General features: G+C 41.3%; 1 protein-coding gene across 1 annotated transcript in view; it reads right to left on the minus strand.

Moving 5' to 3' along the window:
- The window catches only part of Ap1g1 (adaptor related protein complex 1 subunit gamma 1), an 81430-nt gene extending 66219 nt beyond the window's left edge, over positions 1 to 15211 (minus strand). Inside the window, 1 exon segment of the mRNA XM_042054205.1 lies at positions 14852 to 15211. The gene's annotated coding sequence lies outside the window, so the exon portion shown is untranslated.

Consider the following 15211-nt stretch of genomic DNA (forward strand, 5'->3'; position numbering starts at 1 on the left):
TCTGTACTACCACACCAAGCTTTATTTTACAGAGTACTTAAAGACCACAGAGGGGTAGCCTTTATTTTACAAAGTATAAAAGACCACAAAGGGTTGTAAGCTTGATGATACACAGCATATTGCCTAGTATATACAAGACCCTGGGTTCAATCAAAAATACCAAAAGAACACAAAAGGTGCTAGAGAGATGGCTTATCAGGTGTGCAGGCTAGTCTTATATCAACTTGAAACACAAAATAAATGAAAGAAACCTCAAATGAAAAATACCTCCGTAAGATCCAGCCGTAGGGCTTTTCTTTTTAGAGATGTTGGGAGAGGTCCCAGCCCATTATGGTGTTTCCATCCCTAGGCTGATCTGGTTTCTATAAGAAAGCAGGCTGAGCAAGCTAGGGTAAGCAAGCTGGTAAGCAGCACCCCCTCTCTCATCAGCTCTGCCTCCAGGTTCCTGCCCTGTGTGTGGATTCTGTCCTGACTTCCTTTTGAGGATAAACAGCAATATAGAAGTGTTAGCCAAATAAACCCCTTCCTCCCAACTTGCTTTTTGGGTCATGGTGCTTGTCACAGTGATAGAAACCCCTAACTAGGGCACCAGGGAAGAGCACTTGCAAGCTGAGGACCAGAATCTCAGATCTCAACACCCAAAAGCTCCAGACGGCACTCATGACTGTTACCCCAGCACTGGGAATTGTAAAGGTTAGAGACAGCAAAGACAGGGTGAAAAATCTGGGGTTGTTGGCCAACAGCCTAAACAAAAAGACAGTGACTGAGCTCCAGGTTCAGGAAGAGATCTTGCCCCCAAAGGAGTAAGGAGGAGAACAGTAAGATAAGCCTCACACCAGAAGATCACACACAGACATACCAGGAGGGGGGAGGAAGTGAAGGGTAAAAGAAAAAGGGAGAGGGAGGAAGAGTTGAGGTTATCTAGTTAGTATGCTAACAAAAGCATTTAGATGACTTTCTAAGGTCCTAAGCCTACCTTTGCTAAACTCCTGATTCTCCTGTGTCCAACATCACCAGTTTGTACAGTGTTGGAAAATCACATTTAGGGTCCCCTGAATACTAGGCAAGCACTACATCCTCAACCTGGTAAGATTCATTTTAGGAAAAAAAATTTTTTTTGTGAAACAGAGTCTCATTCTGAACCCCAGATTAGCCTAGAACTAAAATTCCTCCTACCCATGTGCTAGGATTACACATACACAAAACCATTTAGACAATGTTCTGTTCAAATAGCTAAGTAAAATTGGGCTTTAGAGATTAAACTATATGAGGTATTTTTAAATGTCAAAGAGTAATTTAAATTACCAAAATGGGGAGTGGGCAGGAGGGGAGGCTGGAGAGATGGCTAAATGGTTAACAGAGGCACCCAAGCTCAATTCCCAGCAACCATATAGGCAGTTACAACTAGTAACCCCAGATCCAAGAAATCTAAGGTCCCCTTCTGCATGCATGTGGTACAGATACACATGCAGGCAAAACACCCATACACATAAAATAAACTAAATCCTCAGCTGGGCAGTTGTGGCACACACCATTAATCCCAGCACTTGGGAGGCAGACGCAGGTGGATCTCTGTGAGTTCAAGGTCTACAAGAACTAGTTCCAAGACAGGCTCCAAAGCTACAGAGAAACCCTGTCTTGAAAAACCAAAAAAAATGAATGAATGAATGAATGAATAAATAAATCTTAAAAAAATACCCAGCAGATATTAAATTACTGATAAACAACTCAGAAAAAAGTTAGCAATTTTCTGTATGATTCTCCTAAAATCATCACCCAAATGACAGAAACAAGTCAATCAACACTATTCTCAAGCCAGATCACCTCCTTTCTTTTTTTGATACCCATGGATGCTTACTTTCTCACTCCAGGATAAGATCCCTAAGGCTATGTCCTTGTAAGTTCACCCTTATCTCTCCCTCACCTCTGAAGTATAATAAATACTGTTTTTATTGAATCTGAAATACTAAAATAGTCTTATCTAAAGAATACGTATTTGTCCTTCCAAAGCACATGAAGTGAAGGTGTCCTGGCCTGCTTGGCTTCAGAAAAGAGCAGCCAGGACTTCAGCCCAGTTCCTGGCCCCAGATAAACTTTCTTCCCACATCAGAACTCACTACCTGCTGACGGAGCTCTGAGCCCATTGACAGCCAAGAGTCAAGAACACAAAACTAAAAGGCTTGAAGCTTCTATGGCTACAAGGTTATTTGTTCCCTCATCCTAAAGGCATTTGAATTCTAAGTCTTAAAAAAAAAATCTAAATTAAAAGCCAACTTTCGACATTAAAATCACCCCTTTTCTATCCAACATGAGGACTTTACTTGAATAATTCTTGCCTAAACACTAAAAAAGATTTGAGTAAAGAAAGAGACTGTAGGGGCTGGAGAGATGGCTTCAGAGGTTAAGAGAACTGGTTTCACTTCCAAAGGTCCTGAGTTCAATTCCCAGCAACCACATGGTGGCTTCACAACCATCTGTAATGAAATATACTGCCCTCTTCTGGCCTGCAGGGACATATTCAGGCAGACCACTGTATACTTAATAAATAAATAAATCTTAAAAAAATGAGACTGTAGTTTCCTTTACCACTTATTACTGCATAATATCCAGTCATCGATTGTATGGCCGAGAACTAAGAAACTAAATTAACTAGGCAAAATTTTCCATATATTCCCTCTTGTATCCATATGATCTATACTTTTACTTACCTGCTATACAAAACCCCCATGCCAGAATTTGTTTCTTTGGTTTTTGTTTTGTTTTGTTTTGTTTTTGTTTTGGAGACAGAGTTTCTCTGTGTAGCTCTGGCTGTCCTAGAACTGCTCTGTAGAGCAGGCTGGCCTTGAACTCAGCGATCTGCCTGCCTCTGCCTCCCAGTGCTGGGATTAAAGGCGTGTGCCACCACTGCCCAGCTCAGATTTTTGTTCCATAAGTATAACTAAATTAATGCATTTATAAATATAAAATAATATGACTGGAGATGAACACTAAGAATGATTAAATAAATATTTCTTGCTTAAACCATTAACCATTTCCTCTTGCTGGGAGAGGGTAAGAGTGGTCTTCTGCATGTGCTATGTGCATGTGTGACAAAGTGTAATTAATATTAAAAAGAAAAAGCAAGCTACCTAGCCCAGTTTAAACTAAGAATGGGGACTGAGCTCAGTATGTTGGCACAAGCATGAACTCCAGCCAGGTCTAGGAGCAAGACAGACAGACAGACAGCACACACACACACACACACACACACACACACACACACACAGGGGGGGGGGTTGGCGGGGAATTGAGCTCAGCTAGTAGAACACTTGCATGAACAAAGTCCTGAGTTCAATCCCCAGCACCATACAAACAAGGCATGGGGCAGAATCATGTCTGAACATTTAGGATGTAGACCAGGAGGATCAGAAACTCAAATGTCAGGGGCTGCGAGGACATGGCTCAGTGGTTAAGAACACTGAATGCTTTTCCAAAGAACCATGGTTCAGACATATCAACATGGCAGCTCACTCTGTCACTCCGATCTGTCTATTGCCTTCTTTTGACCTACTCAGGCACCAGGCACACACATAGTATACAAAGATATATTTATGCAAGGAAAAATACTCAAACACATAAAATAAAATTAAAATTAAAAGAAAGTGCAAAGCAAGCCTGTGATGTGGGAGGGTCTTCTGTTTTGTGTTGATTTTCATTGGTTAATAAAGAAACTGCCTTGACCCTTTGATAGGACAGAAAATTAGGTAGGCAGGAGTAAACAGAACAGAATTTTGGGAAGAAGGGAAGTGAGTCAGTCGCCATGATTCTCCGACCCGAGACGGATGTAGGCTAAGATCCTCCCGGTAAGCCACCACCTCGTGGTGCTACCACACATTAATAGAAATGGGTTAATCAAAATATGAGAGTTAGCCAAGAAGAGGCTAGATATAATAGGCCAGGCAATGTTTTAAATGAATACTATTTGTGTGTTATTCGGGTGTAAAGCTAGCCGTGTGGGAGCCGGGCGGGATGAAAAGCAGGCCTGCTCGTCTCATCACTACAAGCCTGGGCTACTTGAACCACTGGCTCAAAAAAAAAAAAATCAGAATTGTACATCTAATGCATTCAGTGTCTTAGTGCTTTTTTAGGCAATAGGAGTGAGGTAAGAACATGGAAAGGATGTGTACTTATTTCCATAACATGAAGATTTGTGATGTGTTCATAAAAGTAGGATTACTGGGTCAGCAAGATGGCTCTCAGCCCAATAAAAGGTGCTTACTGACAAGCCTAAAACCTGAGTTTGATTCCTGGAACCCACAATGTGGGAGAAAAGATCCAACTCTCCAAAGTTAACAGCTCTGACATCCACATGCGCTCCATGACAGGTATTCACCACCAACCCCCGACACACACACACACACACACACACACACACACACACACAAACAAATGAGTGAGTGAGTGAGTGAGTGAGTGCGTGAGTGAGTGTAATAATGAAAAAACATGAGCTCGAAAATAGCTCAGTGAGCACTGCTGCTTATTTTAGTTTGGTTTCCAGTACCCATATCAGGTGACTCACAACTGACTTTTAATTCTAGCTCCAAGGGATCAGATTCCAACCTCCTCAGAAATCTGCATACACATGGAATGCATTCACACAGATACACATTCATACTCATAAAAAGCAATAAAAATTAAAACTTAAAAAAATTCAGAGGCTGGAGAGATGGCTCAGCAGTTAAGAGCACTGGTTGCTTTTCCAAAGATCCTGAGTTCAACACCCAGCAACCACATGATGGCTCACAACCATCTGCAATGAGATCTGGTGCCCTCTTCTTCTGGCCTTCAGGCATACAGAACACTGTATACATAATAAATAAATCTTAAAATAAAAAATTCATGCCCCAAAGACCCAGGTAGATTCCCAGCACCCACTTGTCACTTCACAACAATCAGTAACTCCAGTTCCAAGGGAGTGGTCCCTCTCCTTGCCTCAGCATATACCAGACATGCAAATGGCACACATAAATGGCAAGACACCTGAATACATAATAATAAATAAAATATAAAAATAATAAATAGGAAATTATCTTTGAGGCAGAGGGCTAGTTATTATATCAGGTTTCACATAATTTAAATGCAACACTAACTTTATATGCTGTAGTTTCCAGTTCAACATACAACTTCCCAATTATTAATCACTGTCTCAAGTTCCTGAGGAAAACAGACATGAGAAGTTCAAATAAAGAACACAGTTCCCTGAGAGTTTACAGTACTGTAAATCTAACTCTCACTTGTCAGTCTGGCTTGAATCATCCTTAGGTAAACTACTTAAATGGAATTTCTAACTCTTCAAAGCAAAGAAGTACGTGGTAGAATGTGTAACTACACAGAAATACCACCACACCTGTGTAGGGCAGTCAGCTGGCATCCCTCTAAGAGGTCTTAAGTTCAATTCTTCCTTAATTGCCACAGCAATCCTTTTCTATGTTTAACTATTCATACCAAAATGCAACAAACTGAACATCTAAAGCAGACATGTAAATGCAAGCATACTACCAAACAACCAAATAGCAAGAAGATGCATGAACAGCAACAAATGTCAATTAGAGAGCAATAAGTAAACCAGTTAAGTAACAAATTTTATACTTAAACACTGATAAACTAAGAAGCAACTTTTACCTGTCCCACCTTAATGTTATTAAAAAAATGAGCAATTAAGTGTCATCAAACTATCTAAGCAAAGCCTTAACTATGCCTTTTTTTCTTTTTTTCTTCTTTTCTCAAAGACAAAGTCTCACCATGTAGGTATCTGCCTGTCTTTACCTCTAGAATACTAGGAGTAAAGGCATAGGACACCACTCCAAGCCTAGAATTTGCTTTTTAATTAAAGCAAGTTAACAAGAACCATGAATATAACAAAATCATTAAACTTTTAACCTTAGTAAGATGTCATTCATCCCATAGACTTACAGAAGGGTATTTTCTTATAGGATGAAAGAAATATTAAAGTTATTTAATAAGTTTTTCAAGCTGGAACTGGTGGCACACATCTTTAATCCCAGCATTCAGCTGAGTTCAAGGCCAGCCTGGTCTACAGAGGTTGGTTCCAGGAAAGCCAGGACTACACAGAGAAACCCTGTCTCGAAAAAGCAAAATAAATTAAAATAATGTAAATTTCCCCTAGCAAATTCATCTGAATCCAAATTCTGTTATATCTGGATATAAAGAAAGAGAAAGTTGTCCTCAGAAAAATATAGTATAATATCATTTTAACCCATTTCTGATTAACTTATTAGAAATGCACAGAAAAGTCACGAGAGTGTTGAAATAAACACCTAGAATAAATTCAGTAAGAAAGCAAAGGAACTATATGAACAAAATTATAAAACCCAGAAATATTTATTAAAAAAGAGAAAACAAACTATCACCCTGAACAAATGTCAAGTCTCCAAAATTAATGTATGACTATAATGCAACTCCAAGCACTGTAACTTTATTTGGTTTTCCAAATTCCAAATTACTTTAATCTACAGATAATGAATGCTTAGGAATAGCCAAAGATGCTGGGTGGTGGCTCACACCTTACTCCCAGGACTCAAAATGCAGAGGCAGACTATCTCTGTGAGTTCCAGGACAGCCAGGGATATACAGAGAAAGCCTGTCTTAAAAAAAAAAAAAAAAAAAAAAAATCAAAGAAAAAAAAAGAGTAGCCAAGATGAAAAAGCACAGTAATAGCTTTTCCTAACCAAATAAATAAATAAATAAAAGTTTTATATAAAGCTATTATGCCTTTTAAGTTTCAAGACAGCAAAATAGGGTCAGCAAGATGATTCGGCAGGTAGGGGCACTTGGTGACCAGTATGACGACCTGAGTCAATCCCTGGGACCTACATGGTAAAAAGAGAGAGCTGAGTCCTGCAAATTGTCCTCTGATCTACACAACACACATGCATGCACGCACTCACAAAAAAATTAACTAAAAATGGGGGGAAACCAAAGCAAAGATATTAAGGGAAGAAACAAAACAACATAATAGAAATGTAAAAACATAACAAGTGACATAAATTAATTGAGGAAAGAATGATTCCTTTAGTCCTGGCATAGCTGACTCTCTAACGTCAAAAATAAATATGAAGACCCAGCTATCAGTGTTGAATGCCTCAATCCCAGCACCTGGAAGAGGCAGAAGGTCTCTTTGAGTTCAAGGTCAGCCTGACTCCTAACGTAGTGAGCTCCAAGAACTATATTGTGAGACCTTGTCTAGAGGGGGAAAAGGAAGTAATCAAGAAAACAGCAAAAGTTCAGAGTGTTGTGGGGGAAAATAGTACAACCAAGCAGCAGAAAATAAATAAATAAATAAAAATAAGGGGACTGGAGAGATGGCTCAGAGGGTTAAGAAGCACTGGCTGCTCTTCCAGAGGTTCTGGTTCAATTCCATCCTAACAACCACATGGATGCTCACAATCATCCATAATAGGATCTGGTGTCTTCTTCTGGCATGCATGCATACATGCAGACAAAGCACTTATACATAAAAAAATACATAGATGAGTTTTTAAAAAAATAAATAAAATAAAAATAAGCTACTTCCTCATTCTACTGTCTTAAATACCTCCATGGGAAAAATTTTAAGCAAAATACGGATCCATGTTCCACTGGTAGAAAAAAACACATTTTAAAACTGTCAAATATATATGTCTATCACGACAGCTCAGCAGGTTAAGGTGCTACCACTCAGTCTAACAACCTGAGTTTGAGCTCTGGGACCCACATGGTAGAAAGAGAGAAGTGACTGACTTCCTCAAATGGTCTGACCACTACATGAGCTGTCTACACACAAGTACATGTGCGCACAAATAAATAATAATTTTTGAAAACATGTTTGTTAGTATTCCCAGGAAAGGTTCTTGCCCTGAACAATCATATCAAAACCACAGATTCAAATAACTCTAAACAGTATACTTGATTATTTTCAGTTAGTTTTCTCCAATCATCTCAGATCAGTATTTATATTTTTAAACATATTTTCAAATACTTCAAAACATGTAAGAAGCCTTTCATGAAGATTTTTTAAAGGAATTTAAGTATTAGCTTATCTTCCTTTTCTTTAGCTTGAAACTGAAATTTATTTTTATTTTCGGTTTCAAGACAGGGTTTCTCTAAGTAGCCCTGGATCTCCTGGAACTTTCTCTGTAGACCAGGTTGCCTGAGACTCCCAAGTTCTGGGATTAAAAGCGTGTGCCACCATGCCAGACTCAAAACTGCAATGTCTTAACAGTGGGAATTAAAAATGTCTTCCCTAACTTAGGCTGAAAACACACAGCTGGGATCCTTTTTTACAACTAATAATACAGAACATCTATCTTTTTTGAGATGTGCTCTCAATGTGTAGCCTTGGCTACCCTGGAACTCACTCTGTAGACCAGGCTAGTCTCAAGTTTAAAGGTCTCCTTGCCTCTCCAATTACTAAGTTTAATGCCATGTGCCACCATACCCAGCCTATTTATGATAATCTTCTTTCAAGTCTTTTTATTTTTAATTATGTATGTAGGTGTACATCTGTGTGGGTATATGTACGTGTAAGTGCAGTTGCCCATGGAGGCCCAAAAAAGAGTGTCCAAATCCCTTGGACTTGGAGTTACAGATGGTTGTGAGCCACCTGGTGTGGGTGCTGGGAACAAACGTGGATCAGTCTCTACTATATGATGTCCTCTTAACTGCTGAGCCATCTCACCAAGCTCTCTGTGCAATCTTAATTTAACGCAAAGGCTCTCATATCTGTTACTATCAGGAGTCAGTACTACCAGCCTCAAAGTGTGACAGGTTTTTGTAAAGCTTGGGATGCTCAGAAAAGCAGGAGCACAGGGAAAGATAATCAACAAGCTGGAATTAGCAAGACAACTGCCTATCAAGCAAAAGTGACCACTGTGTGCTGGCAACAGAAAAGGGGGAAAACTGCTGCTTGCCTCTAGGATGCCTTTAATTATTCACAAGTACAGTGGCCACATATATCTTTTACATCTTAAAAAAAAAACAATTTTCTTCTTAACTTATTAATCTTCAATGGCAATGCTTTTAACTTATTAATTTTATTTTCCAATAGTCTCAATACGCTTTTTTTTTAAGGGCTAAACTTCCAAGTACTTAGTGAAAAAGCATTTTTCATGTGAATCACCTCACCCTAGCTTTGACACTAAAGTGCTAGCTAATGCTGATACAACTTTGGCAAGTGGATTGTTGTTTTCCTAATTTCTAAAACTTTCATACTTTCACATCCCTAGTAACCAAAACTCATGCCAAATTAAGTATTTTGTATTATTCCTTCAAAGAAGAAAAAGCAGCTTGCAGGTATTTTCAAGGTAGAAATGACATCCCTTTTAATTTTCTCTTCCCTGCTTTCATTGAAATGATTTTTTTTTTTTTTTAATTTTGGCTTTTGGAGACAGAGTTTTTCTCTGTAGCTTTGGAGTCTGTCCTGGAACTCGCTCTGTAAACCAGGTTGGCCTTAAACTCACAGCGATCCACCTGTCTCTGCCTCCCAAATGCTAGGATTAAAGGTGTGCACCACCACTGTCCAGCAAAACGAAATTTCTATATACACATACACACACACACACATTTGCATGTGCACACCCCTATTATGAAAAATCCTACTATTGACAAACAAGAGTTTCAAAACATACAAGTCAAAAAATATGAATTTATATAACCTCTATGTTCTATTGTGGTAGCTGTTGTTATGGTTAGATATGGGGTCTGGCTATGAGAAGCTAACCCTGGCTGGCATGGAATTTGCTATGCAGATTAGGCGGGCCTAAAATTTGCAATGATCTTCATACCTCTGCTTCCTGAATGCTAGATTACAGGGAACAGTACCATGCCGAGCTTTACATGGTCTCATAGTTCTAAAATTGCTTACTACTTAAAATAACCTGGCTAAGCAAAAAAGCTGAGTAGGTTAAAGCTTGAAAACAAAAGCTTGTAAACTGAGGTGTAGGGAGGCTGAAAGAGAAAGTTTATGGGGTTAAGGCCACCCTGGGACACACAGTAAGAGGCTGTCTCAAAAACAAATAAAGGGCCGGGCGGTGGTGGCACACGCCTTTAATCCCAGCACTCGGGAGGCAGAGGCAGGAGGATCTCAGAGTTTGAGGCCAGCCTGGTCTACAAGAGCTAGTTCCAGGACAGGCTCTAGAAACTACAAGGAAACCTTGTCTCGAAAAAAAAACAAAAAAAAAATAAAATAAATAAATAAATAAATAAATAAATAAATAAATAAATAAAGGACCAGGGAGATTGCTCAGCAGGTAAAGCACTTGCCAAGCAGGATGACCTGAGCTCACTCTTCAGAACCTATGTAAAAAGCATGTTTGCACATCTGTAACCCCAAGACAAAAGGCAGAGACAGAGAGACTGCTTCAACAAGATAGAAAGCAAGAACTCTCAAAAATTGCCCTGTGGAGCATGGAGAGATGGCTCAGAAGTTAAGTTGGCTGCCCTTGCAGAAGACCCTGGTTTGATTTTCTGCACCCACATAGTGGCTCACAACTATCTATATAACTCAATCTAGGACATCCATGGGCACCAAGCATACATATGCTGCACAGACATCAATTATGCAGGTAAAAAACCAACACACATAATACACAATTTTGTTTACATTTTAAGTAGTCTTCTGGCCTCCACACTTTCACATGGCATACATATGCATACATATACACAAAATAATTAAAAATTTAAAATATAAAGCGATAAATAAAAAAATATAAATATAAAATAGAAAAAGGTAATGAAGATTTTTTAAAAAGCCAAAAATCAAGAACTAAAAACAATTCATAAAGCAATAAAGGTTAAAATGCAGGCCAGATGTGGTGACACCTTGATCCTAGGAAGGAGGCTGAGGCAGTGGGAAGTCTTGAGATCGAGGTTGGCCTGGTCTACAGAGGTACTTGAGGACAGTCAGGGTTATACAAGGAAACCCTGTCTCCAAAAAAAAAAGTTTGTTTTTGTTTGTTTGTTTGTTTTTTGGTACCAGCACATGCCTGGATCTCCCTAGAGGCCAGGAAGAGTCAGATCCATGAACCTGGAGTCACTGATAGCTGTAAGCCTCCAAGTGGGTGCTGGGAACCTAACCTTGATCTTCTGGAAGAACAGCCAGTGCTCTTACCCAGTTAGTCATCTCTCCAGCACCCATAAAAGCTTTATGTTTACATTCCTTCAGTTACAATCTAAGAGTTTTCAAGTTTTAGGAGTTTTTTCGTTTGTTTATTTGGTTGGTTGGTTGGTTGGTTGGTTGGTTGATTGGTTGGTTTTTCAAGACAGGGTTTCTCGGTGTAGTCCAGACTGTACTGCAACTCACTCTGTAGACCAGGCTGGCCTGAAACTCAAAGATTTGCCTACCTCTACCTCCCCAGGGCTGGAAACTAACGGCAAGTTTTGAAGCTTTGATCAGTTATATCCTACTACATACACAAAATTTTATGATGCTGCCAGGCAGTGGTGGCACATGCCTTTAATCCCAGCACTCAGGAAGCAGAGGCAGGCAGTACGAGGCCAGCCTGGTCCATGAGAGCTAGTTCCAGGACAGGCTCCAACACTACAGAGAAACCCTGTCTTGAAAAACAAAAAAACAAACAAACAAATGTTCCTATCAAATAAAGGGATTAAGTTTTTGTTTTTTGAGACAGGGTTTCTCTGTGTAGTCCTGGAACTCACTCTGTAGACCAGGCTGGCCTCGAACTCAAGGAGATCCACCTGCCTCTGCCTCCCAAGTGCTGGGGCTAAGGCATGTGCCACCTCTGCCTGGCAAGATTAAGCATTTTGAAATGTCTTGGCACATAAATTCCAAATCAACTTTTTAAATTAAAAGAAAAAGTACTAGAAGAACTCATTTGACCTTTTATATTTGCATAAAGAGTTTTTAATAATTCATTTAAAACTACTTGGGTTTTTTATCTTCTTTATATACTGGTTAATTTAAAGCTTTTTGGTTTTGACTTTCTGGGAGGTAGAACCTGTAGCTTTAAGTTATGCTAGGCTAGCAATCCCACTAGTTGGCTTTTTAAAAATAATTTTGGGTTAAATATCAGCAAGGCATTACTGGTAATTTCTATACTTTATAGTTTCATTCTAAAATTCACCCTTAGATTGTATAATTGCTATCAGTAAACAGCCTAGATCAAAAAACAGGTAACTTCACAACAGAAAGTTGCCCTGAAGTGACAAATACCTGCATTCCCAGCACTGGAGAGATAAGGAGGCATCCAAGTTCCAGGCCAACATGAGCGACATATCTCAAAAACCAAAGCTGGTTCAGGACTGATGGCACAGACCTGTTCATCCCAGCTACTCAGCAAAGGCAGGAGGATCACAAGTTAAAGCCAGCCTGAGCAAGTCAGCAAAATCATGTTTCAAAAGGGGGTGGGGGGTACAGTAGGGAAGAAGGAAGGAAGGAAATAAATGGAAGTTTACTAAACACAAATGTTATTTCTAGTGCAATTCTCAACAGCCAAGATGGGGGTAGTCATTTATATATGTACTGATCAATGACACACAGAACAGAACTTTGCTAATATCTGTTTGGCAAAGGTATACTTTCCCCAGGTAAACTGTAAACCATCTAAGAATGGCATTTAAAGTCCAGTATGTTATACCATAACATGAAATGAGTTAAATTTTTGATAGCTCTTTCAATACATTTTCAAAAGTGAACTCAAAACAGACCATTTCAGTAGTAAAGTACATGGAGATGCTGAGTTCTTTTTAAAGCAAAAGAAAACTGAACAACTGCAGAGCAACATACTCACGGAACTCATATCTAACAGTAATTAGCATGGCTCTGAAGGAGTCTCTTAAATAAGTGCACAGAATATTTACACTGAAAATACTGTCCTCTTTGACATTGTATGACCTGTAAAAATTCTTCCTGCAGTCTCATTTCAAAAGCTTAATAATAAAGCATCAGAGGGCCGGGGAGACGGCCCAGCGGCTAAGAGCACTTAACTTGTAGAGAACATGGATTCAGTTTCCAGCACCCACATAGCAGCTCACAACTGCCTATAACTCCACTTCCACGGGATCCGAATACCCTCTTCTGACTTCCACCGGCACCAGTCATGCACATGGTGTACATACATACATGCAGGCAAGACACTCATACACATAAATAAATAATTCTTCAAAAATTTTTAAAAATAAGCATCAATATAAAGTTTACGAGTACCAAGAAAATAGACTCGGGCCTGGCGGTGGTGGAGCATGCCTTTAATCCCAGCACTCGGGAGGCAGAGGCAGGTGAATCCCTGTGAGTTCGAGGCCAGCCTGGTCTACAAGAGCTAGTTCCAGGACAGCTAGGACTGTTACACAGGGAAAACCTGTCTCGAAAAGCCAAAGGGGGGGAGGGAGGGGAGGGAGGGAGGGGGAGGGAGGGAGGAGGGAGGGAGGAAGATTTGACTCCGTTCAAGTTAGGTTTTGAGTTACTTAACTGAACTCAAAGAAATTATATCTCTTTTGCAAATGTAGAAAACCTAGGCTGAGATAAAATAGGGGTGACTCAACCACACTCACGTAACCTGAAATGTAGGAACTAATCAGTGAAATATTGTTAAATTCTTTTTATTAAAGCACGCTGGACTGCAAACAGACATTAAAAACAGAACTAAAGTAACGAGGCTATCAGTACTTCCGAGGATCCACAGGTTTCAGATCAAAACTGAAGAGGTATATACTAGTGGGCAAACACTACAGGCAACGGTGAAAATGGATGCTTAAAAATCTAACTACCCTGAGAAAAGTCAACATATGAAGTCAGCAGAGATCATTACTATACAAACACCTGAGAAGTGAAGTCACTAAGAGATCATTCAGCTCGCTCTTCTGTTAACTAATCCCTATAGGAACCAAAAAAGCTATTTTCCTTTCTACCTACGTCAGATTAACATTCTCCAAGGACTGATTTCCGTGCTCAACACATAACGCCAAAAGAAAAGAAAAAGGGGGGGGGGGGGGAGTATCAATAGGTGCCCAGAAGCTCAGCGTCCAAGGCAGAAAGGAAATCTAGAAAGTATTTTGACAGCTCCTTCCCAACTAGCCGCTCCGCCTGCTTTAAGCCCATTTACTGCCGAACCTACACCCTTGGTAGTTGGACGGCTCTCCAACATCAAGCCCGAACTGGGAAGCATAACCCACAGTTCCGGGCAATGAGGAAGATGCGGAGAATTACAAGAAACTGAGGTCTGCAGAACCAAGAGTTGTAGAGGAGGGGTAGCAGAGCAGTCGCAGGTAAGTTTTTGTGTTTGGTTGGTTTTTTTGTTTTTTTAAAGGAAAGGGGGGAGCGGAAAATTTAGGTCCAGAAGTTACTTGGAAGGTTAGAGGGAGACGAGGCCGATGTCCGGTTCTGAGCGGCCGGCACCGCAGGGACAGGTAACATTGCCCCTGCATGTGGAAATGCCCAGAGTTCCCAGCTTTGACCCGAGGCCACCAAACAAGAACGCGGAGACGTGGCTCAGAGAGGACACGCGGGGGTGGGGCCCGGCCCGCTGAATCCTAGGCTCCCTAAACGGGCTTTCAAAGGAGGATCGCAGCCTGGAAAAGTCAATGGGTTCAAGGCGGCCTGCACCGGCTGGACAACACCACCGCAGGCAAAGCGGCCGCGCGCCGAAGCTCCCGCTCAGCAGCCTCCGAGCGTCGGCCCTCAGGAAGTCCGAGCAAGCCCGGGGGCGCCCCGGTCCCACCTGACCCAACCTGGGTCCTCCTCACCCCCCACGGCCCGAGACCGGGCCCCTGGGACTGACAGGAGGCTCCCAGGCAAACGCTCGCAGCCGCAGCGGAGCCAAAGACACAACCTGCTCTCAGTGCCGCGAGTGACACTCACCGGCCCGAAACCTCGAGTGAAACCAGCAGCTTCGGGGGCGGCGGCAGCAGTGGCAGCAGGAACCGAACATCCAAAATGGCGGCTCCCTCGGCCTCAGCACCGCTACCGCAGGCGGAGGGATCCCGGGCAGGGAGGGAGTTTCTAACTCACTTCGCGCGCCCCCGAGAAGACGTCGCCCTTCGGCTCCCTCTCCTCGTCGACTCCCCGTCCCTTGAACTGCAGCCTTTCCTGTTTCCCACCTCGGATGACCCGAAAACTCGGACCCTGCCGAGGACTATTTGCCAAGGAGGAGGCGACTGCGCCTGGCAGAGCGACGCAAAGCGTAGCAAGGGTCGGGGCTGTCACTGATGACGCTAGACG

This window comes from Arvicola amphibius, chromosome 15, assembly GCF_903992535.2.
Source record: "Arvicola amphibius chromosome 15, mArvAmp1.2, whole genome shotgun sequence".
In the NCBI taxonomy this organism is placed as follows: domain Eukaryota; kingdom Metazoa; phylum Chordata; class Mammalia; order Rodentia; family Cricetidae; genus Arvicola; species Arvicola amphibius.